This window comes from Anolis carolinensis, unplaced genomic scaffold (assembly GCF_035594765.1).
Source record: "Anolis carolinensis isolate JA03-04 unplaced genomic scaffold, rAnoCar3.1.pri scaffold_10, whole genome shotgun sequence".
In the NCBI taxonomy this organism is placed as follows: domain Eukaryota; kingdom Metazoa; phylum Chordata; class Lepidosauria; order Squamata; family Dactyloidae; genus Anolis; species Anolis carolinensis.
The window spans coordinates 22,867,786-22,892,531 of NW_026943821.1; the positions used below are offsets into that span (position 1 = coordinate 22,867,786).

Sequence of the window (24,746 nt, forward strand, 5' to 3'; positions counted from 1 at the left end):
AATAATAAATTATAAAACTCATATATATATATATATATATATATATATATAATTGTATTTAAAATTATAAAACTATATATATATATATAATTGTATTTAAAATTATAAAACTATATATATATATATTATTGTATTTAAAATTATAAAACTATATATATATATATATATATATATATATATATATACACACACAGTAGAGTCTCACTTATCCAAGCCTTGCTTATCCAAGCTTCTGGATTATCCAAGCCATTTTTGTAGTCCATGTGTTCAATATATTGTGATATTTTGGTGCTAAATTCGTAAATACAGTAATTATAACATAACATTACTGCATATTGAACTACTTTTTCTGTCAAATTTGTTGTATAACATGATGTTTTGGTGCTTAATTTGTAAAATCATAACCTAATTTGATGTTTAATAGGCTTTTCCTTAATCCCTCCTTATTATCCAAGATATTTGCTTATCCAAGTTTCTGCCGGCCCGTTTAGCTTGGATAAGTGAGACTGTACTGTAAAACATTAGGCTGCTTGAGACAGATAAGATTGTTCCCCGTTCGAAAGGTGTCTAGACGGTCAATTGAACCAGAAGGCCTTGCCTCACCTGAGATTCAGTGGCAAGTTCTGGGGCAAAGGTATCTCAGGGGAGTAAAGGGCAAGTGTTGTTGGCATGGACAACCCGCCCCACTTTTTGCTCTTTGGGATCCATCACCTGACAGAAGGTGCATCTCTCAGTCTTCTATTGCAGTTCAAGTGAGGTCACTCTACATTCGTTCTCCAGTGTAGATGCAACCTTGGAAAGAAAAGAACTAAAAAATGTCTAGACTCTAGGATAGGAGAGGGAAACACTGTAAAAATATGGGAGTAGATGGAGATCTTTCCACTATCACAACAAATTTTCCCCACTTTGGGTGTTGTCCTCATGCCATTGTGTGATGTATACACTCAATGCATATTTTTGGTAAACACACCACTGCCACTCAAGGCCATTTCCAGCATGATGTTTGGGAGAACGTTTATGGAGGAGGACAAACAATACACAAGTGTTGTGTAAGGCTGGATCTCTACACTGCCCTATATATCCCAGGATCTGGTCCCAGATGATCTGATTTGAACTGGATTATATGAGGCTCCTTCTCATATAATCCAGATTATCAAATTGGATAATCTACATTATCTGTTTTGGATTATATGAGTCTACACTGCCAGATAATCTTGGATCAGGTAGTGTAGGATGGATATAAGCCCCTTCTACACTTCCATACAAAATCCAGATTATCTGCTTTGAACTGGATTATTTGGCAGTGTAGATTCATATAATCCAGTTCAAAGCAGATAATCTGGGTTCTGAAACTCGATTATATGGCAGCGTAGATCCATCCTCAGATAATCCAATATCTGATTCCAGATTATCTGCTTTGAACTGGATTATGCAACAGTGTAGATTCATATAATCCAGTTCAAATCAGATAATCTGGGACCAAATATTGGATTATATGGCAGTGTAGACCCTGCCTCATATAATTCAGTTCAAAGCAGATAATCTGGGGCTGGATCTGCACTGCCATATATGGTAATCTAGATTGATAATAATATTATGATGTAATACAATATAATAATAATACACTATTATAATTTTATATTTATATTACATGCAATATTACTAATAATATTACAATATCCTGTTATAGCACAATAGAGTAATATATAATGCTTATAATGTGCTATGTTAATAAAATATATATTGTATGTAAATAAAACTTGTTAGCCGCCCTAATGGTGCTAATAATAATAATAATAATAATAATAATAATAATAATAATAATAATAATTTTGTGATTTTTGTGATTTTGTGATATGAAATCCAGCATGTCTATCTTGTTTGCTGTGTCATAATAAAATAATAATAATAATAATAATAATAATAATAATAATAATAATATGAGTCTACACTGTCATATAATCCAGTTCGAAGCAGATAATCTGGATTTAATATTGCAATGCAGATGGGGCCTGGAATCAGATACTGGATTATACGGCAGTGTAGATCCAGAGCGGAAAGGGAAGGGAGTGGAGTATCAAAGCTAGCCAATCCAAACTAGAATCCCCTTCCTCTGTACTATGGAAACATTCCATCACTTCCTGCTTTCCGGATGAAAGTCACCCAATTTAAGCAACATAGGAAACAAAAGGCATGTTTCCCCGCATCAGATATCCACTGGACGATCTAGAAACCAGTTTCCATGCAGATTGCAACACGAGGCCCAGAGAACAAGAGTGCTCCATATAGACGCAGAAACATTTACGTTCAACCCCTTCCCACCCATTCTGGCTATTTTTGAAGAGCTGGTTTCGAAGCAGCTAAGGAAATTCTGCTTCCTGTTCATAAAGCCAATAAATACAACATTTCCTTTGAGATCTGGAAGAGAGATCCTAACAACGGGTGATTTTATATAGGAACAAAGAGAGCGTCCCCCCCTTTTTTTCCAGGTGTCCATCCATCAAGGAAATATTAGTTCCAGATTCGGAAACTGAGCTAGAAAATGGATATCTTGGATGCATATATACTGTTGAATTAATGCAGTTTGGCATCCCTTTAGGGGCCATGGCTCAATGGTTTGGTATTCTGGAAGGCAGAACCACCGCTCTTTGGACCTTTCCACACACCATAACAACAACAACAACAACATATTTTATTTTTCTATCTGGCCTCCATCTCCTCGCAGGGACTTGGGACGGCTACCATGGGACCAAGTCCGAAGAACAAATAGTGAACAAAATAAAATGCATATATAGCCAACACCATATAGCCCAGAATATCAAATCCACAATATCTGCTTTTGATGTGGCTGATAATGTCCCACCCCAGACCTGAAGCCACCTATGACACAGGAGTCCAGAGTAAAGGCAAATAGTTTATTACAAAAAATACAAAAGATATATTGCAAAAAGCAGGGCTAAGGAAAGAAGGTATAATGTCCCAAAAGTCAGCAATCAGATGTCTCTTGTAAATCCAAAAGCAAGGCACTTCAAGAATAGTCTCAAAATCCAAAAGCAACTTGAGTCCATAAGCAAAACTTGAACAAGGATACACAACATGAGTACGAGCATGGAAAAACTTCCAGAATATTTGAATCCAAAACTAAAACAAGAACCAGAGAACTCAGGCCTGACTATAACTTAAAGCCGCATTGCCTGAACTGAACAGCAAAGAACCCGCAGCTCCCAATATACAGACATGAAAGCATTACGGCTCCCCTGGAACTTTTGCTTCCCACTGAGTTGTATTGAGAGGCATGGTGGCCACCAAATTTGCAGGTGAGTATCTTGGCTTAGTTCAATGTCACCAGGTGTGTTCCCATGAGAATTTCTCATTAATTCATCTTTGCTGGACTCCTTATCTAGAGAGGATGATTCCAACTCCCGTGAACGGCCTTGAAGGCCTGGAGGATCAGGATCAGAAGCAATTATATTCTCAGACCCCTCTGTGCCTGTGTCTAAAGTAGTTTCACTTTCTGGCTCTTCATGAGAATAGCCTTCTGCATCAGAATGAAACCCAGGAAAGTCCACAGTCCCATCTGACTCTAAATCATTAGTGAATCCATCAGCCCCTGCCTGCTGTGGCTGAGCTACAAAAAAATAAGAGAGATAACACCAACAGAGATCCTTTTCTGAGACTTAAAAAAGAACGATATATTGAAAAATAATCAGCTGGGGCCCTGGTCGTGGATCAGTTCCAAAAGCAGACCAGAGTGCCGGAACAAAGGAAATCCGTCACTCTTATTGATTCTTGCTTACAGGCAAGTAACGTTACATACACCGTCATTCTAGGTCATAAAAATATCAAAATTTACCTTTCTAACATATGCTGGAGCCCCCGTTGGCGCAGCGGGTTAATCCGCTGAGCTGTTGAACTTGCTGACCGAAAGGTTGGCAGTTCGAATCTGGAGAGCGGGGTGAGCTTCCGCTGTTAGCCCCAGCTTCTGGCAAAAATGCCAGAAACCAGAGTTCCCACTGAAACATGGAAACCCATTGGACAACCTTGGCCAATCAAACTCTCTCAGACACATAAAAGACAGGATAGGTCAGGCGTAAAGTGACATTTGTGTTGTACCCAGAGCCAAGGCTCGATCTCCTGCTCCGATAAAGCAAAGGAAAAACAGATGGGCCTTTGTAGGCTCATTGCAGTGGTCTTACATCTTGAGGATCCCACGTTCCGTCAAGCAAAGGAGGCAAGAGCCTTGCGTCACCCGAAAGACGAACCGGTTCCATGGTGGCGTGAGCTTTCTTGGACGCAGCCCAGCTTTGAAGGTATGTTGCTTCATCTTGGCAGAGCCATGTGCGCCCGTACTTCAGGGGATGGATTGTGTCCACAAAAGGCACACACACACAAAGACATGGCTGCCCCATAAGTGGCTATTGAGCCAATCACTTAAACATCCTTGGATTGGCTAAGTGACTTAATGCGCACAGTGTGATAGCCTTTGCCCCTATTCACGTCCTAAAAAGTAGTCTTGTACAGAACAAGACAAGAGGGAAGCCTCCCACAAGAATGGTAAAACATCAAAAACATCCGGGCAACATCCCCTGGGCAATGTCCTTGCAGACGGCCAATTCTCTCACACCAGGAGCAACTTGCAGTTTCTCAAGTTGCTCCTGACACACACAAAAATTAACAAGAAAAATACAAGATACACCTGAGATTCTATGATGCGGTTCATTTTTTAAAAGATGTTTACATAGGAAAAAAAATGTGTCTTAGAATGGAAGAAAGGCAGTACTTCTCTAGAGAGAATACTTCTTTAGGAATCTCTAGGTTATCTAAGTTGTGTTATTTAATGGCATTTGGTTGAATCCAGGATTTCAGGCCAGGAATCTATCCCTGTAGATATTAGGGGAGTCCTAATGTATATGTATTCTTATCTATGTATATATTTTCTTTTTTAAATACAGTAGAGTCTCACTTATCCAAGCGTCACTTATCCAAGGTTCTGTATAATCCAAGGCAGTCTGCCTTTTAGTAGTCATTGTTTTTGTAGTAAATATTGCAATGTTTTGGTGCTAAATTCGTAAATATAGCAATTACTACATAACATTACTGTGTATTGAACTGCTTTTTCTGTCAATTTCTTGTAAAACATGATGTTTTGGTGCTTAATTTGTAAAATCATAATGTAATTTTATGTTTAATTGGCTTTTTTCTTAATCCCTCCTTATTATCCAAGATATTCGCTTATCCAATGTTCTGCTGGCCTGTTTATCTTGGATAAGTGAGACTCTACTGTACTGCTTTTGTTAAAACCTGGTTTAAAAACTCACTCTGCCAATCAAAATTAATGGTGATATATGTTACAATCCTAAAATATGACTATTTCCCCCTCCTGCCTCTTCCATCTCCTCGTATCGTTTTGCTGTCGAAACAGAAAGTGACCTTTTGCCCAAATGCTTGAGACAGGTGGCCATTTGCAGAGGAACGCAGCCCCATTTATCTTGGGTCAATCTAGGATAGAGATATATTTGTATCCAAACACGTGTCTATTCTATGCGTATCAGAAAGAGCTTTGCTCAGATAGTTATCGCCTGCAGAGAGAGGGAGGTGTCAGAAAGTGCCACGGCATTGCAACCTCTGCCCTGCTCAGACCACTTGCAAGAGAGCCAAAGGTCCTGGAGTACGAGACCTTTGGGCCCAGCGTCTACACTGTTGAATTGTTGCAGTCTGACACCACTTCAATTGCAATGGCTCCATGCTACCGAATCCTAAGAGTTGTCATTTGGGGAGGCAGAGAAGGCTAAAGACCTTGTAAAACCATTGCATTGAGACATTGTGGTCAAAGTGGTGTCAAACTGCAGCAATTCTACAGTGTAGATGAACCCAGAGAAGTTAGTTCTTGTTGTGACACAAAGGCAAGAAACATCACACTAGTACAATGGCTCCGTCACACACGAAGCCCAAATGTTGGCAGAAGAGAATGCAAGTCCTTCTCGATTAAGCAAACATTCCTTTCGATGCTGGATCCTTTGCAAATATTTGCAGCAAATTTTCAGTATCCACCGGGATTAAATCTCAGGATCCAAAATCTATGGGTTCTCCAATCCCATTATATACAATGATGTAGTAATGTGGTGCCCCTTACCTTAAAAGTCATGGATTGCTGAATCTATGGAAATGGAGAGCTCAAGGTACCTCGGTTAACAAGACCTCTGACAAAGAGGTCTAAAGACTTTTGCAAATTCTTTAGATGCCTTCTCATCTCCTCTTTTCTTCCTTGTTCTCTAGCCAGCTGGACACTTTTTAGCAGCATCGGTATTGGGAGAATGGTGAGAAAGGGTCGGAAAAACAGATAGTCAGCATGGTGTTGCATTTGAATGTCTGCAATAATGGCCTGATATAACAAAGAATGATATATTACTCCAACTCATCCTATGTCTGGCCAAGGAAACACAACAATGGGTTCAGCTTAGTGTTGTCATAATTTGGAAATGACTTGAAGGCATACAACAGAGATGCCTTTGAATCATTTGACAGTCCAGATTTGGCTGCCTAGCTTGCCCAGTCAATGATGAGGAATGTTGGGAGTTGTAGTCCACCAAGGTTTGGAGAGTGGCACAATTCTCACCCATATGGTAAAGTCACAAGATTTTTTTTTTCCTGAGCCCTCTGGAATTTGTTCTGCCAAGTGCTTGGTGTCTGAAGTATTAGCTGACATTGCCCACATGCTTTCAAGAATATCTTGGGAAGAAGGAGGGCTTGGAATGTGCTGAAAGAAAGAAAGAAAGAAAGAAAGAAAGAAAGAAAGAAAGAAAGAAAGAAAGAAAGAAAGAAAATGAATTGAAAACAAGAACAGAGTCAGTTGCCAGTTTGTCACAGGAAATTTGGGTGGCCAGAAAAGTACCATTTGCAAGCTCTGTCCACAATCCTATTTGGGATCAATTCGCATCTACACTATCCAATTAATGCAGTTTGGCACCTCTTGAACTGCCACATGTCTCAGTGTTGTAGTTTTACGAGGTCTTTGGTCTTCTGTGCCAAAGAGCGCTGGGGCCTCACCAAACTACAACTCCCAAGGTCCTATAGCATTGATCCATGGAAGTTCAAGAGGCGTCAAACTTCATTCATGTGACAGCGTAGATGCCCTTTAAGCTTATTTATTTATTTACTACATTTATATCCCACTCTTCTCACGCCGAAGGGGACTCAGAGCGGCTAACAAATCAAATGAACATACAATATATTATTAGCATAGCACAATATAAGCATTAAATTACTATATTGTACTATATCATTATATATCTCTAATAGCCAATAGACATTAGGAGTATTTATACTCCAGGGACGGAAGTCAATTGTGAAACTGCATACGAACCAGACCCAGTTTCTGTGCTGCGTGGATCGGTAAGTCCATCCCAAGTGTGACTCAATCCTCCTTTCGAAAAGTCATTATTCGGTGTTGAAACCATCCTGAGGAACAATCACTATTTGAATACTCCAAAGCCTGTTGCAATCCAAACACATGCTTCCTTCTTGTCCTTGTTGCATGTCCTCAAGGCAGTCTGGACCTATGGAAGGAGAACAAAGCTATTATAGGGAGTTTTTGTCAATCTTCTTTTGAGGCTGAGAGAGTGAGACTTGCCCACGGTTCAGGACCTTGGAGAGCTCTCTTATAATTCAGACTGCAGTCCATTAATGGAGTTTGACTTCACTTTTAACTGCCATGGATGGTTCCATGCTACAATCATCTGTAGGTTAGACCAACTTTGTTCGCAAAGCCATCTCTCTTTAGGTTTGGTTTCCAGATTTGGAGCATCTGGCCTCCTACAATCATCTGTAGGATAGACCGACTCCGTTCCCAAAGCCATCCCTCTTTGTTTATTTATTTACAGTATTTATATTCCGCCCTTCTCACCCCGAAGGGGACTCAGGGTGGATCACATTATATACATATAGGGCAAACATTCAATGCCCATATACACATAGAACTGAGACAGAGACAGACACAGAGGCAATTTAACCTTCTCCTGAGGGGATGTTCGATTATTAGTTAAATTTGCCTCCCCACTTTATAAGTGGTACCTTATTTCCTACTTGATAGATGCAACTATCTTTCGGGTTGCTAGGTCAGCAATGAGCAGGGGCTATTTTTTATTTTTTAATTGACGGGTGCTCACCCTGCCACTGTCTAACTCAGTGATTCCCAAAGGGGCCGGGCTGTGGCGCAGGCTGGTAAGCAGCCTGCTGCAACAAATCACGCTGACCATGAGGGCATGATTTCGAGGCCTTTAAGAAGCCTTTATAATAGTTCCAGCAATACAACAATTTAGTGTATATACTTGAGTATAAGCCTAGTTTTTCAGCCCTCTTTTTAAGACTGAAAAAGCCCCCCTCGGCTTATACTTGGGTGAGGGTCCTGGTTGGCTTATATTTGGGTCAGCTTATACTCGAGAATATATGGTACATTAATTATTTTTGTCTATTATTATTGGTATTATTACATTTAATATTTCTCTCTATTATTGTTGCTACTACAGTAGAGTCTCACTTATCCAAGCTAAACGGGCCGGCAGAATGTTGGATAAGCGAATATGTTGGATAATAAGGAGGGATTAAGGAAAAGCCTATTAAACATCAAATTAGGTTATGATTTTACAAATGAAGCACCAAAACATCATGTTTCACAACAAATTTGACAGAAAAAGTAGTTCAATATGCAGTAATGTTATGTTGTAATTGTTGTATTTACAAATTTAGCACCAAAATATCACGATTATTGAAAACATTGACTACAAAAATGCGTTGGTTAATCCAGAATGTTGGATAAGTGAGACTCTACTGTATATTGAAAACATTGACTACAAAAATGGCTTGGATTATCCAGCAGCTTGGATAAGTGAGGCTTGGATAAGTGAGACTCTACTGTATTACATTTATTTTACATTATTATTATTATTATTATTATTATTATTATTATTATTATTATTATTATTATTACATTTATTATCTCACTCTGATCTTATTATTATTATTATTATTATTGCATTTATTATTTTACTCTATTTATTATTACTTGTATTATTTTCCTGTATTTATTATTATTGTTATTATTACATGTATTATTTTACTCTATTATTATTAGAAGGATACATAAGCACATTTACATTGAAGAAGATGAGAATCATGATTTGATCAGAGTTGGACAGTCTTATCTTAAATTTGAGCTTTATGTAAATATTCAAAAACATTTCACCTACTGATGCCTCAATTCATGTAATTTTATTGGTATCTATTTTTATTTCTGAAATTTACCACCCTCGGCTTATACTGGAGTCAATGTTTTCACAGGTTTTTTTGTGGTAAAATTAGGTGCCTCGGCTTATATTCGGGTCGGCTTATACTCGAGTATATACAGTAATTTTATTGGTATCTTGGCTTATACTGGAGACAATGTTTACCCAGTTTTTTGTGGTAAAATTAGGTGCCTCGGCTTATATTTGGGTTGGCTTATACTCGAGTATATACAGTAATTTTATTGGTATTTTGGCTTATACTGGAGACAATGTTTATCCAGTTTTTTTGTGGTAAAATTAGGTGCCTCGGCTTATATTCGGGTTGGCTTATACTCGAGTATATACAGTAATTTTATTGGTATTTTGGCTTATACTGGAGACAATGTTTATCCAGTGTTTTTGTGGTAAAATTAGGTGCCTCGGCTTATATTCGGGTTGGCTTATACTCGAGTATATACAGTAATTTTATTGGTATTTTGGCTTATACTGGAGACAATGTTTATCCAGTTTTTTTGTGGTAAAATTAGGTGCCTCGGCTTATATTCGGGTTGGCTTATACTCGAGTATATACAGTAATTTTATTGGTATTTTGGCTTATACTGGAGACAATGTTTATCCAGTGTTTTTGTGGTAAAATTAGGTGCCTCGGCTTATATTCGGGTTGGCTTATACTCGAGTATATACAGTAATTTTATTGGTATTTTGGCTTATACTGGAGACAATGTTTATCCAGTGTTTTTGTGGTAAAATTAGGTGCCTCGGCTTATATTCGGGTTGGCTTATACTTGAGTATATACAGTAATTTTATTGGTATTTTGGCTTATACTGGAGACAATGTTTATCCAGTGTTTTTGTGGTAAAATTAGGTGCCTCGGCTTATATTCGGGTTGGCTTATACTCGAGTATATACAGTAATTTTATTGGTATTTTGGCTTATACTGGAGACAATGTTTATCCAGTGTTTTTGTGGTAAAATTAGGTGCCTCGGCTTATATTCGGGTTGGCTTATACTCGAGTATATACAGTAATTTTATTGGTATTTTGGCTTATACTGGAGACAATGTTTATCCAGTGTTTTTGTGGTAAAATTAGGTGCCTCGGCTTATATTCGGGTTGGCTTATACTCGAGTATATACAGTAATTTTATTGGTATTTTGGCTTATACTGGAGACAATGTTTATCCAGTGTTTTTGTGGTAAAATTAGGTGCCTCGGCTTATATTCGGGTTGGCTTATACTCGAGTATATACAGTAATTTTATTGGTATTTTGGCTTATACTGGAGACAATGTTTATCCAGTGTTTTTGTGGTAAAATTAGGTGCCTCGGCTTATATTCGGGTTGGCTTATACTCGAGTATATACAGTAATTTTATTGGTATTTTGGCTTATACTGGAGACAATGTTTACCCAGTTATTTTGTGGTAAAATTAGGTGCCTCGGCTTATATTCGGGTTGGCTTATACTCGAGTATATACAGTAATTTTATTGGTATTTTGGCTTATACTGGAGACAATGTTTACCCAGTTATTTTGTGGTAAAATTAGGTGCCTCGGCTTATATTCGGGTTGGCTTATACTCGAGTATATACAGTAATTTTATTGGTATTTTGGCTTATACTGGAGACAATGTTTTCCCAGTTTTTTTGTGGTAAAATTAGGTGCCTCGGCTTATATTCGGGTCAGCTTATACTCGAGTATATACAGTAAATAAAGCCTCATAGTAAACATCAGTTTGAGAGCAAGGGGGAGGAAACAGTGTGGGCAGGGAATGGGAGAAATTTACCTCAAGTACATTTAACAACAAAAATCCTAAAAACATTTTAGGTTGGTGGCAGCTACCATTTTAAAAGAAAATCTAAAATCAAACTGTGTTCTTTGCGTGTGTTTGCGTGTGTGAAGAGTGTAGAGTGAGGGGTGTCCGTTATAATTGGTGTTCAGCGTCAGGATCTTCGAATATAAGCCTAAATCCAGTGTGCTTAAAACAAAAGCTGAGGTAAAAGTTTGTCCCAAAGATATCTAGAGGTGATTTTACCTCAGAAACTGCCAAGAGACACCATTTTGAAACCCCTTATTAATGGCTCTGAAGAAAGCTAAAAAGGCTTTGGTTGTAGAAGGAGAAGGAGAGGTAGAAATGGCAGAATCTGAAGAAGGGATGGCTTTGGGAACAAAGACAGTCTAACCTATGTTAGGAATTGTGGAAGTTGAAGTCCAAAATACCTGGAGGGCCGAAGTTTGCCCATGCCTGATCTATACGATAAATGATGTGGTTTGACACCACTTAAACTGCCATGGTTCAATGCTACGGAATCCTGGGAGTTATAGTTTGGGGAGAGAAGGCGAAAGACTTTGTAAAGCTACAACTCCTTAGCTGTGGCATTCAAATGTGGCATGAAACTGCATTAATTTGACAGTATGGACGCACTCTCTCTTAGTGCATTTACTGTATACACTCGAGTATAAGCCTAGTTTTTCAGCCCTCTTTTTAAGACTGAAAAAGCCCCCCCTCGGCTTATACTCGGGTGAGAGTCCTGGTTGGCTTATTTCCCCCAGGCAGGAAGCAGCCTGCCTTTGAAGCTGCAAGGCCATTCAGTGCTGATCAAGGTGGCCAATGGCAACATTCACACTTGCCTATTTATTTCCATTATTACTGTATATACTCGAGTATAAGCCTGGTTGGCTTATATTTGGGTCAGCTTATACTCGAGAATATATGGTACATTTATTATTTTTGTCTATTATTATTGGTATTATTACATTTAATATTTTTCTCTGTTATTGTTGCTACTACAGTAGAGTCTCACTTATCCAAGCTAAATGGACCGGCAGAAGCTTGGATAAGCAAATATCTTGGATAATGAGGGATTAAGGAAAAGCCTATTAAACATCAAATTAGGTTATGATTTTACAAATTAAGCACCAAAACATCATGTTATACAACAAATTTGACAGAAAAGGTAGTTCAATACACAGTAATGTTATGTTGTAATGACTGTATTTACGAATTTAGCACCAAAATATCATGATATATTGAAAACATTGACTACAAAAATGGCTTGGATAATCCAGAAACTTGGATAAGCGAGGCTTGGATAAGTGAGACTCTACTGTATTACATTTATTTTACATTATTATTATTATTATTATTATTATTATTATTATTATTATTATTAATTATCTCACTCTGATATTATTATTATTATTATTATTATTATTATTATTGCATTTATTATTTTACTCTATTTATTATTACTTGTATTATTTTCCTGTATTTTTTATTATTATTATTATTATTATTATTACATGCATTATTTCACTCTATTATTATTAAAAGGATACATAAGCACATTTACATTGAAGAAGATGAGAATCATGATTTGATCAGAGTTGGACAGTCTTATCTTAAATTTGAGCTTTATGTAAATATTCAAAAACGTTTAACCTACCGATGCCTCAATTAATGTCATTTTATTGGTATCTATTTTTATTTCTGAAATTTACCACCCTTGGCTTATACTGGATTCAATGTTTTCACAGGTTTCTTGTGGTAAAATTAGGTGCCTCGGCTTATATTCGGGTCGGCTTATACTCGAGTATATACGGTACATTGCAGAATGAGTGCAATTTGATGCTGGACTCCCATGCCCGACTGCGATGGAATCCTGGAAGCTTGTGGCACTCCTTGGCAGAGGAAGTGAAGACCATTGCCAAACTACAGCTCCCAGATTTCCATCTCATTGAACTAGAACAGTTAAAGTGGTGTCAAACCACATTCATTCCCCCCATAGAGAGCATCTCTCTGTTTCTGGATCCTCTCCGCTTCTCCTATAGTTTATTTTGGCCTGGCCGCTCTTTCTTTCGTCAACCACAGCCAAAACAAGCCCTGTTTGAACAGGCTTTGCGCCTCGGTGTTTCTGCCTCCGGGAAGGTTTGGCAAACAGAAAACAATTAAGGACCTTCACTTGATGGTTTAAACTTCAAAGATAACATTGAAAGAAAGGGCAAGGTTCCCAAACCAGGAGTCACTTTTGCTTGGGGCGAAAACAAACAAACAAACAAACAAGGAGCTGGGATGAACCTTATGCTTTCTATTTCATGTGCTCTCTCTCTCTAATATTCCCAGATTGTGGTGCAAGTGGATGATGCTTAAGTGCAGGGGTCCCCAAACTTTTTAAACGGGGGGCCAGTTCATGATCCTTCGGACAGTTGGAGGGCCGGACTATAGTTGACCACCGAGCAATAATAATTAATAACAACAACAACAACAATAATAATAAAAAAGAGGGTTGGAAAGACCCTTTGGGCCATTAAGTCCAATCCCCTTCTGCCTTTGTGCACCGAAAGCACAAGCTAAGCACCCCTGACAGATGGCCACCCAGCCTCAATGTTAATAATAATAATAATAATAATAATAATAATAATAATAATAATAATAAAAAGAGGGTTGGAAGATGACCCCTTGGGCCATTTAGTCCAACCCCTTTCTGCCTTTGTGCACCAAAAGCACAAGCAAAGCATCCCTGACAGATGGCCACCCAGCCTCAATATAATAATAATAATAATAATAATAATAATAATAATAATAATAATAATAATAATAATAATAATGGTTGTAAGAGAAGAAGAGACCCCTTGGGTCATTTAGCCCAACCCCCTTTTGCCCTTGTGCCGTGGGGGCCGGATAAATGGCTTCGATTGGCCGCATCCGGCCCCTGGGCCTTAGTTTGGGGACCCCTGCTTAAGTGCATCCATGCTGCAGAATTAATGCAGTTTGAGACTACTTTAACCGACGCGGCTCAATGCTATGGAATCCTGGCAGTTGTAGAATCATAGAAGAGACCTTATGGGCCATCCAGTCCAACCCATTCAGCCAAGAAGCAGGAAAATCACAAAGCACCCCTGACAGATGGCCATCCAGCCTCTGCTTCAAATCCTCCAAAGAAGGAGCCTCCACCGCACTCCAGGGCAGAGAGTTCCACTGCTGAACAGCTCTCTCATAGTGAGGAAGTTCTTCATAATATTCAGGTAGAATCTCCCTTCCTGAAGTTTGAAGCCATTTTTCCACATCCTAGAAAACAAGCTTGTTCCCTCCTCTTTATGACTTTCCCTCACATATTTATACATGGCTATCATGTCTCCTCTCTCTCAGCCTTCTTTACTGCAGGCTAAACATGCCCAGCTCTTTAAGCCGCTCCTCATAGGGCTTGTTCAACAGACCCTTGATCATTTTAGTCACCCTCCTCTGGACACATTCGTTTTGCAAGGCATCAGCACTCTTTGGCAGAGAAGGCTCAAGACCTTATAAAGCTACATCCCCCAAGATTCTGTAGCATGGCAGTTCCAAGTGGCATCAAACTGCATTAGTTCCACAGTGTAGATGCGTTTCCGATGAATAGTTGAAATTGAGATTTGGCCCCCTTAGCTCTGAGCAATGCGAAAAGGGATGATGCAAACTGAAAGTAGCTGAATGACTGGATGAGTGAAACCAGACAGGGAAAACTGAAGCTCTTTAAGGGAGGGAAGAGCAGGAAAAGGGTGTGTGAGCATAGATGGAAAGGAAATAAAGGGAGAGGATCAGGAGCAAAAGGGATTCCATATGAATCCTTTCAAAAATAAGCATTTATTTTCCCCTTCTTCATTCCTAGACCTGAGAACCAGAGCTTGGGAAAGTGTCATTTGAGACTAAGCATTCCCTAGAAAAGAAATCCTGGGAGTGGTTAGGCTCCAGAAAAGTAACTTTGCCACTTCCAGAACTGGACGTTGCGCCTGTTTACAATACATGGATGTAGCACTGGACCACTTTACCTGCCATGGCTCAATGCTATGGAACAGTGGGAGTTGTAGTTTTGGAAGGCCTTAACTTTACCTGCCATGGCTCAATGCTATGGAATCGTGGGAGTTGTAGTTTTACAAGGCCTTAACTAGGGACATGTGTACATTATAGAATGACTGCAGTTTGGCCCCACTTTACCTGCCATGGCTCAATGCTATGGAATCGTGGGAGTTGTAGTTTTGCAAGGTTTAAAATAGGGGCATATATACACTATAGAATTACTGCAGTTTGCCCGCATTTTACCCTCCATGGCACAATGCTATGTAACAGTGGGAGTTGTAGTTTTGCAAGGTCTTAACTCCGAGCATATGATTGCAGTTTGACCTCACTTTACCTGCCATGGCACAATGCTATGGAACAGTGGGAGTTGTAGTTTTGCAAGCTCTTAACTTGGTGCATATGTATACTACAGTTTGGCCTCATTTTATTCTCCATGGCACAATGTTATGGAACAGTGGGAGTTGTAGTTTTGCAAGGTTATAACTCGGTGCATATGTATACTACAGTTTGGCCTCATTTTATTCTCCATGGCACAAGGTTATGGAACAGTGGGAGTTGTAGTTTTGCAAGGTCTTAACTCCGGGCATATGATTGCAGTTTGACCTCACTTTACCTGCTATGGCACAATGCTATGTAACAGTGGGAGTTGTAGTTTTGCAAGGTCTTAACTCTGTGCATATGTATACTACAGAATGACTGCAGTTTGGCCCCACTTTACCTGCCATGGCTCAGTGCTATGGAACCGTGGGAGTTGTAGTTTTGCAAGGTCTTAATGAGGGGCATAGGTATAGTGTAGTTGCGTCCTGTGAGAGTTCGCCCCTGATTTCAAATAACTTGGCTGTTTTTTAGTCCCTTGACATCAGTAGTGCAGGTGTCCCATTTGTCATTCTGATTTGGGCAGCAAAATGTCACCGTTTGGCACATCTGACCACGAGTCTTCAAGGGTTCCAGGCAGTCCTGCCAAAATAGACACAAGGTATTGATTTTTGCACCGGGTCAGGTCAAAACACCTAATTGGAACCAGATTAAATAAGGACAGAGCAAAGACCTGGGTCGGATTTTGACAGCTGATTCGGAAAGGAAGCATTTTTATGAGAGTTTCGGGTCTGTGATGGCTTCCGTGTCAGCAGAGTTTTTATAGAAAGAATACCATTTCATTGTGCCATTGCATTTCATGGCACCGAGCAAACACAGGTTTTTGTTCCTGGAACCAAAGCCCACTAGATACTTAAGTACTGAGCTAAATGAGTCACTTTAAAACCTTGTAACTATTTCTTATGTTGATCTCAAATGCTTGGATAGGTATTTGGTGGTCTTTTGATTGTCTGGACAAACAATTATCTCAACATCAATTCTGGAAATGTATCCCAGTTGCTGTATTATGAGGCGAAAGAGATTGGAAAAGATTATTGATATTTTTTTTATTATTATTATTATTATTAGTAGTAGTAGTAATTTTGGTAAGGGCTGATTGTCTTCAAGTACTGACCAAGGTCTTTAAATACTGCACCCAGTGTGCCAACCACCACTGAGACCACCTTGACTGGCTTGTGCCAAAGTCTTTGTAGTTCGATCTTTAAATCCTCATATTGCATAAGCTTTTCCAGTTGCTTCTCATCAATCCCACTGTCGTCTGGGATTGTTGTTGTTGTTGTTGTTATTATTATTATTATTATTATTATTATTATTATTATTATTAACACAACAAGATGAGTCCACAGCAGACACTGCTGGCTGTTGTATTGGATCGTAATTATTATTATTATTATTATTATTATTATTATTATTATTATTATTATTACCTGTTTCAGTATAAGACAGAAGGGTCTATAGTGCTTTATAATATGATCCTTGGAGTTAGAATGTGGCTCACAAATGCAATGGATATATTTGCCATTGGAAGCTAATGGGGAAGGATGCTGTGTCGGAAAGGAATAATTATTCTATAATTCTATGACATGTTAAAAAACAACAACACAGTGTGTCAAAGAAAGGCATCGAACCAGGGCTTCAAAGTTCATCAATGTTGGCAGGTTGGGTTCAAAGGCCACCAGAAATGTCTGCATCTTATCAGAATGGAGTGGCCACTGTATTTGCAGATTCAGTAGATTAGCTTCTCTGTATTGTGGCTGGAACTTGAAAAAAAATATTACTATGGGTGCATCTACACTGTAGAATCAATGCAATTTGACACCACTTTGTCCTGGGATTTGTAGTTCGATAAGGCACCAGCACTCTTTGGCAGAGGATGCCTGCCATAGATGTGGGCGAAACAACAGGAGAGAATGCTTCTGGAACATGGCCACACAGTCCGTAGACGCCTCCAAGGCCATGTGGCCAGCATGAATGCAAGGAGGTTCGTTATCTTCCCATCGGAGCAGTACCTATTGATCTACTCACATTTGCATGTTTTTGAACTGGGGAAGCTGGGGCTAACAGCGGGTACTCACGCCGCTCCTCGGATTCGAAGTTCAGCAGCTTTGGAAGCTCCAAAATAATTAATTAATTAATAATAATAATAATAATAATAAATTATTTGTATTAGAACTTCTTGACCAGAGCTTGGACAATGGGGGTGACTTGGAGGTCTTTCATTTCTAAAGGCCTTTCTTTCTGCACTGCCATAGAAAATCCAGATTATCTGCTTTGAATTGGATTATATTTATTTATTTATTTACTACATTTATATCCCGCGCTTCTCACCCTGGAGGGGACTCAGAGCGGCTTACAAATCAAATGTGCATACAATATATTATTAGCATAGCACAATATAAGCATTACATTACTATATTGTGCTATATCATTACAGTATATGGTAATATTATTAGTAATATTACATTTAATATATAATATATAATTAATATTATTATATTACATTATTATTAGTATAATATTGAATTACATTATAATATTATAATGTTATTATTATATATAGATTATATGACAGTGTAGACCAGGCATGGGAAAACTTGGGCCGGCAGGCTGTTAGGAATTGTGGGAGTTGAAGTCCAAAACACCTGGAGGGCCCAAGTTTTCCCATTCCCGGAATAGACTCATATAATCCACAATGTGGACTATCTGCTTTGAAAACCTGGATTATATGGCAATGTAGATCCAGCCTAAGTCAAAGCCAGCTTGACAACAGTTAACAACGAGAGTAACAAAGGGAGGAACAATGTTCTGTAAATCTAATCAAATTTTAGATGAAGCTGAACTGGAATAAGATGTTGCCAATGGGGCTGGAATGAAGCACATTGTGCCTTCTTGAATTGTTCACAACTGATGCAAGTGAGGCTGAGCCAATGGCCGTGCCGGATTGTGTTCTGACTCGCTCTCCGCCAATGGAAGCCCGGCACTGCTCCAGCGCAACTCGGCCCTTGTTCCAGGTCAGGGCTACCTGGTCCCTTACTGGAACCGAGAAGGAGGGAAGTGGGAAAGAGGAGAGGAACAGCAAATGTTTGCCCGACCTTTTCAAAGCATGAAGCCTCGGCCCTTGTGCCTTTGGAGTGCACTCAGGGGAAAGGTTTGCAACGTGGCATTGGCATTTGGGAAGCCCTGTTCTTAAGTGGGACAAGACAATGGCCTCAGGCAGAACATGCTGCAAGGCGTTCCCTGGATGAATGTCATTAAACCTATATTTTGTTCAATGCATCAATATGAATAGTAAAGGCAAAGGTTTCCCCTGACGTTAAGTCCAGTCGTGACCGACTCTGGGGGTTGGTGCTCATCTCCATTTCTAAGCGGAAGAGCCGGCGTTGTCCATAGACACCTCCAAGGTCATGTGGCCATTGGCATGACTGCATGGAGCGCCGTTACCTTCCTGCTGGAGCTGTACCTATTGATCTACTCACATTTGCATGTTTTCGAACTGCTAGGTTGGCAGAAGCTGGGGCTAACAGCGGGCGCTCACTCCGCTTCCCGGATTTGAACGTGGGACCTTTCGGTATGCAAGTTCAGCAGCTCAGCGCTTTAACATGCTTTGCCACTGGGGCTCCTAATAATATAAATATTATTATTAACACCCATTGGCACACATCAGATGTAATGGGGAGGCACTCCTCTCCCAGACTCAGCTTCGAGTCCCAGAGTAGCTATCGTTATTAATATATAGATTGACTAGCTGTGCCCGGCCACACGTTGCTGTGGCAAAGTGGTGGTGGTATTGGTTAAAAATTGTTGTGTAATTTTTATATGACTATTTGCATTTTTTATTAATTTTATTGTAAGTTATGTTTTTATTTATTATATTTTATTATTTTCTTGTATTATTTTTAGTTATTTTCTGTTATTATAGTATTTTATTGTATTAGTTTTTTAGTGTTTTTTATTATTTTTATTGGGTTGCTAGGAGACCAAGTTGGAGGAGCTTAGCCTTCTAACTGGCAGAAATTGAATAAAAGCAATTATTCCTCTCTCTCTAATTAGGACTTTATTTTTCTTTTCTTTTTGTTGTATCAACCTAGAGGCCTGGATGATGGGTTGTGTTGTCAAATTTCGAGGTTGGAGGGCCTGTAGTTTTGTTGTTTTGTGGGTCGCCATGATGCCATCACTCTTTTATATATATAGATATTATTATTAAGATCCATTAGCACACATCAGATGTAATGGGGAGGCACTCCTCTCCCAGACTCAGCTTTGAGTTCCAGAGTAGCTATCCTTATTAATATATTATTGTTATTATTATTGTTGTTATTATTATTATTATTATTATTATTATTATTATTATTATTATTATTATTGAGACCCATTGGCACACATCAGATGTAATGGGGAGGCACTTCTCTCCCAGACTCAGCTTCAAGTCCCAGAGTAGCTATCCTTATTAATATATTATTATTATTATTATTATTATTATTATTATTATTATTATTATTGTTATTATTAAGACCCATTGGCTCACATCAAATGTAATGGGGAGGAACTTCTCTCCCAGACTCAGCTTCAAGTCCCAGAGTAGCTATCTTTATTAATATATTATTATTATTATTATTGTTATTATTGTTATTATTAAGACCCATTGGCACACATCAGATGTAATGGGGGAGGCACTTCTCTCCCAGACTCAGTTTAGTCCAATGGGAGATGTTGGATCATGCCATCTTCAACACAGACGCTTCCCTATTTTGAACCCCGGTGACAGAACTCAGCAGGACCGAGGCTGCCTGCAGAAATAAGCAAAGGCAATGTGAGATCCAGCTGGTACAGTAGAGGCCTAGGATGCTTTACGAGGGAGTCTGAAAATAGAAAAGGTTTGGCACATGGACAGAGGAAGAGGTCATCCTCTTGGAAGGGTCTCCGGCTGATGGCAGGCTTATGCCTTTCTCTCCGGAGTCCAACTGCACAAAAGGCTTCACAATTCTGATAAAAGATCCCTACACCTGTATGGATATCTAGTTCTCCAAACTATCCAAATCAATTAGGTTTCCGATTTCATAGGACGGGACTTCGGCAGTGAAGATGGAGACCAAGCTGCTCCATCTGTGTAGTGCAGAAGAGGAGAAAGGCATAATAGCACTCAAGACTGACATTTAACCTGAACGTTTTCAAGAGTCCCCCTTTATTGGAGGATCTTGAATGCCGAGGACTCTTGAAAGGAGTGTTTGCCATTGTGTACAATGTCTTCTTAAGTCCAAGAGGGCAGCGAAAGGGACACTCTCTGCCCATAAAGCCACAGAAGGGCCAAGAACAGAAGGACCTGGCTCTCTTGCATCACTCAAATATCCATTTACGTATTATGTTTTATAACTACCCAATACAATGCACCCTCAGTATCTGCTGGGGTCTGGTTCCAAAAAGCCTGGGTTGGAGTAAGCTAACAACCATTAATAGTCTAGCTTGCTGTTGACCTATGCAGCCCGAAAGATAGTTGCAGTGTCGAGTAGAAAATTTAGGTACCGCTTTATGCGGGGAGGCTAATTTAACTACCGTAATACTCGAGTATAAGCTGACTCGAATATAAGCCGAGACACCTAATTTTACCACAAAAAACTGGGAAAACATTGATTCCAGTATAAGCCGAACTACCAATAAAATTACATTAATTGAGGCATCAGTAGTTTAAATGTTTTTGAATCTTTACATCAAACTGTAATTTAAGATATGACTGTTCAACTCTGATTAAATCATTATTTGCATCTTCTTCCATGTAAATGTGCTTATGTATCCTTTTAATAATAATAGAGTGAAATAATAAAGGTAATAATAATAAATGCAGTGAAATAATAAATGTAATAATAGAGTAAAATAATAAATGTATTAGTAATAAAAATAGAGTAAAATAAATGTAAAAGTAACAACAATAATAGAGTAAAATAATAAATGCAATAATAATAATTAATAGAGTAAAATAATAAATGTAACAATACCAATAATAATAGAGAAAAATAATAAATATACCATATATATTTGAGTATAAGCCGACCTGAATATAAGCCCACCAGGACCCTCACCCGAGTATAAGCCTAAAAAGGGGGCTGAAAAACTAGGCTTATACTCAAGTATATACAGTAATTTACAACACCATAAAACCTTCCAGCAGCGAGTGGAAGAATGAGGAAGTATTCCATCAAGGACTCAGTGTCACAAGTGGATGGTGAAGCAGCAGCTCTCCTTGTGGCCAGAATTGAGCATACCCTCATGAAGTCAGAAGCTGGAATGTTAAATTGCCTCTGTGTCTGTCTATATATGTCATATGTCTAATGGCAACGAATGTTTGCAATGTATATGCGCATTGTGATCTGCCCTGAGTCCCCTTCGGGGTGAGAAAGAAGGGCGGAATATAAATACTGTAAATAATAATAAAATAATAAATCTGTGGATGCTCCAGTCCCATTATATCCAAGTTGAATATCCCTCAAAGCTTGGGACCAGATGGAAATGAATGAATGAAATTGACAGTCTGAAGCTCCCTCTGCTGGTCACAAGCAAGAATGGCAGTCTCTCCATGGTTGCATTTAATCTGTTGAATTAATACAATTTGATACGACTTTACCTCCCCATGGCTTAGTAAAGGTAAACGTTTTCCCCTGGCGTTAAGTCCAGTCGTGTCCGACTCTGGGGGTTGGTGCTCATCTCCATTTCTAAGCCAAAGAGCCGGCGTTGTCCGTAGACACCTCCAAGGTCATGACTGCATGGAGCGCAGTTACCTTCCGTATTGATCTACTCACATTTGCATGTTTTCAAACTGCTAGGTTGGCAGAAGCTGGAGCTAACAATGGGAGCTCACTCCGCTCCCTGGATTCGAAACTGTGACATTTCGGTCTGCAAGTTCAGCAGCTCAGCGGTTTAACACGCTGTGCCACCGGGGGGGGGGGGGGCTCCCCATGGCTTAGCGATCTGGAATCATGAGATGTATAGTTTGGTGTGGCACCAGCACTCTTTGGCAGAGAAGGCTATAAAACTACAACTCCCAGAATTCCATAGCATTGAGCCATGACAGTTAAAGTGGGGCCAAACTGCAATCATTCTGCCCCTAGTTAAATACTTAGGTCCCATTTACATTGGTATATAATGCAGTTCAATATGAGTCTCATGATGGATCCACAGTGCCCTACAATCCAGTTTCAGAATGTGGATTAACTGCATTGATCTGGATTATAGGGCAGTGTAGACTGATATAGTCCAGTTCTATGTACAGTAGTTAGGAATTGTGGGAGGTGAAGTCCAAAACACCTGGAGGACCCAAGTTTGTCTAGGCCTGTTTAGAGTGTGAAATGGGACTCGGCCAAGTCGAAAAAGGAAACCAAAAGACACTCTGCTTCTATATTTGGAGATGTCAGTTTGAGGTCGCAACAACAGCTGCATGCGGCGCTGAGTTGATGCTCAGTTGGAATGCTCAGTTGGAAAGTTATTGGAGTTCAGAGAAGTTCCTTTTTGGACTGCAACTCCAAAATCCCCTAGAATTGTAACTTCCCAAATGGGTCCAATGGTAGAACATGTCCTTTAATATGCATTTTACAACTGCTTCTTTTTTGCTTTCCTTCATTGCCACCTTGTGGACGAATCTAGGAAGTCACAAGGATGAGATATAATGCAGGTACAGTAGAGTCTCACTTATCCAACGTTCTGGATTATCCAACGCATTTTTGTAGTCAATGTTTTCAATACATCATGATATTTTGGTGCTAAATTCGTAAATACAGTAATTACTACATAACATTACTGCGTACTGAACTACTTTTTTTGTCAAATTTGTTGTATAACATGATGTTTTGATGCTTAATTTGTAAAATTATAACCTAATTTGATGTTGAATAGGTTTTTCCTTAACCCTCCCTTATTATCCAACATATTCGCTTATCCAACATTTTGCTGGCTCTTATATGTTGGATAAGTGAGACTCTCCTGTATTCCAAAATCTGAACAAATCTGAAATCCAAAGCACTTCTGGTTCCAAGCATTTTAGATAAGGGAAACTCAGCAGTATATATTTTGCACTTTGCTTTGACATTTGCAGATTTGATTATTTACATATCTGATTCAAATACTGCCGTGGAGTCTGGTGGTGTCTCCTACTCTAGAGGCTTTTAACCAGAGTCCGGATGGCCATCTGCCGGGAGGGCTTTGACTGTGCTTCTCCTCCAAGGTCCTCCAATTCGAGGGATAACTTCTGCCAGTAGTTGACCCATGACCCATGTTGAAGGCCCTAGAAATCTAGGAACAACATTATTAACCCCAATTGGAAGCTGCTGTGATTTTACTGATTGTTATTTTAATGTAAATTTTATTTTTTGTGCAATAATGTGTTTTTATATTGTTGTGTATTGTATGTCTGTATCTTTGTTGTAAACTGCCCTGAGTCTCTTCTGGGAGATAGGGCGGTATATAAATAAAGTATTAATAATAATAATAATAATAATAATAATAATAATAATAATAATAATATTCTAGGTCTTTGTGTGATTTAATGGTCAGATTCCACCATAAAGTCATGACGGAGGTGCTAGGGATTCCTAAACACATAAAAAATAGTAATTTTAAATTTGTGGTTTCCTCTTTGGCAGGGGCGTTATGGTCCTAACACCAGCAACTGTATGTTGTTGTTGTTGTTGTTGTTGTTGTTGCTGTTGTTGTTATTTCTTCTTCTTTTTCCTCCTCCTCCTCTTCCATCTTTTATTCTTTTTCCTTCTCCTCTTCTTCCTTCCTTATGTTGTAATTACTGTATTTACGAATTTAGCACCAAAATATCACGATATATTGGAAACATTGACTACAAAAATGGCTTGGATAATCCAGAAACTTGGATAAGCGAGGCTTGAATAAGTGAGACTCTACTGTACTATAAACATTAACATAGAATTAAACCTATAACTATCAAAAACGGAGCATTTAAAGCCCTTAAAACAGCTACTATTGAAATATTTATTTATATGACAAACTGATGTACACATAGGCCCCTTTCAAGGCAGCGCTGTCCCTCTGAGATTCCTCCCTTGCCTTGAGGACCAAAGAGACTCATCCTGCCATAGGCTTACCTGTCCCATGTATTTCTGCATCCGCCGGTTCTCCCTTTGCAAGAGGCCTGGTGCCAAGCATAATGCCCCATTGACCCGGCGGATATGAATTGCCCCTTTGAGCTTTCCTTCCCTTGACTTTGTGGGTGGCGAAGGGAGACTCCCAGTCCCTTCCTTTCCTCCT

At 39.1% G+C, this 24,746-nt stretch overlaps 1 long non-coding RNA gene across 2 annotated transcripts; it reads right to left on the reverse strand.

Moving 5' to 3' along the window:
• Positions 1 to 204: 204 nt before the first annotated feature.
• On the reverse strand, positions 205 to 24,738 carry LOC107983549 (uncharacterized). Of its 2 annotated transcripts, XR_001730923.2 has the most exons (4): positions 24,584 to 24,738; positions 7,364 to 7,556; positions 6,134 to 6,757; positions 205 to 792 (listed from the first exon to the last, which is right to left on the reverse strand). It is a non-coding gene; the product is annotated as an uncharacterized LOC107983549 (long non-coding RNA). The 2 variants fall into 2 exon arrangements; XR_010000741.1 differs by lacking the exon at positions 205 to 792 and having other exon boundaries at positions 2,902 to 6,757; positions 24,584 to 24,734.
• Between the last annotated feature and the right edge of the window lie 8 nt (positions 24,739 to 24,746).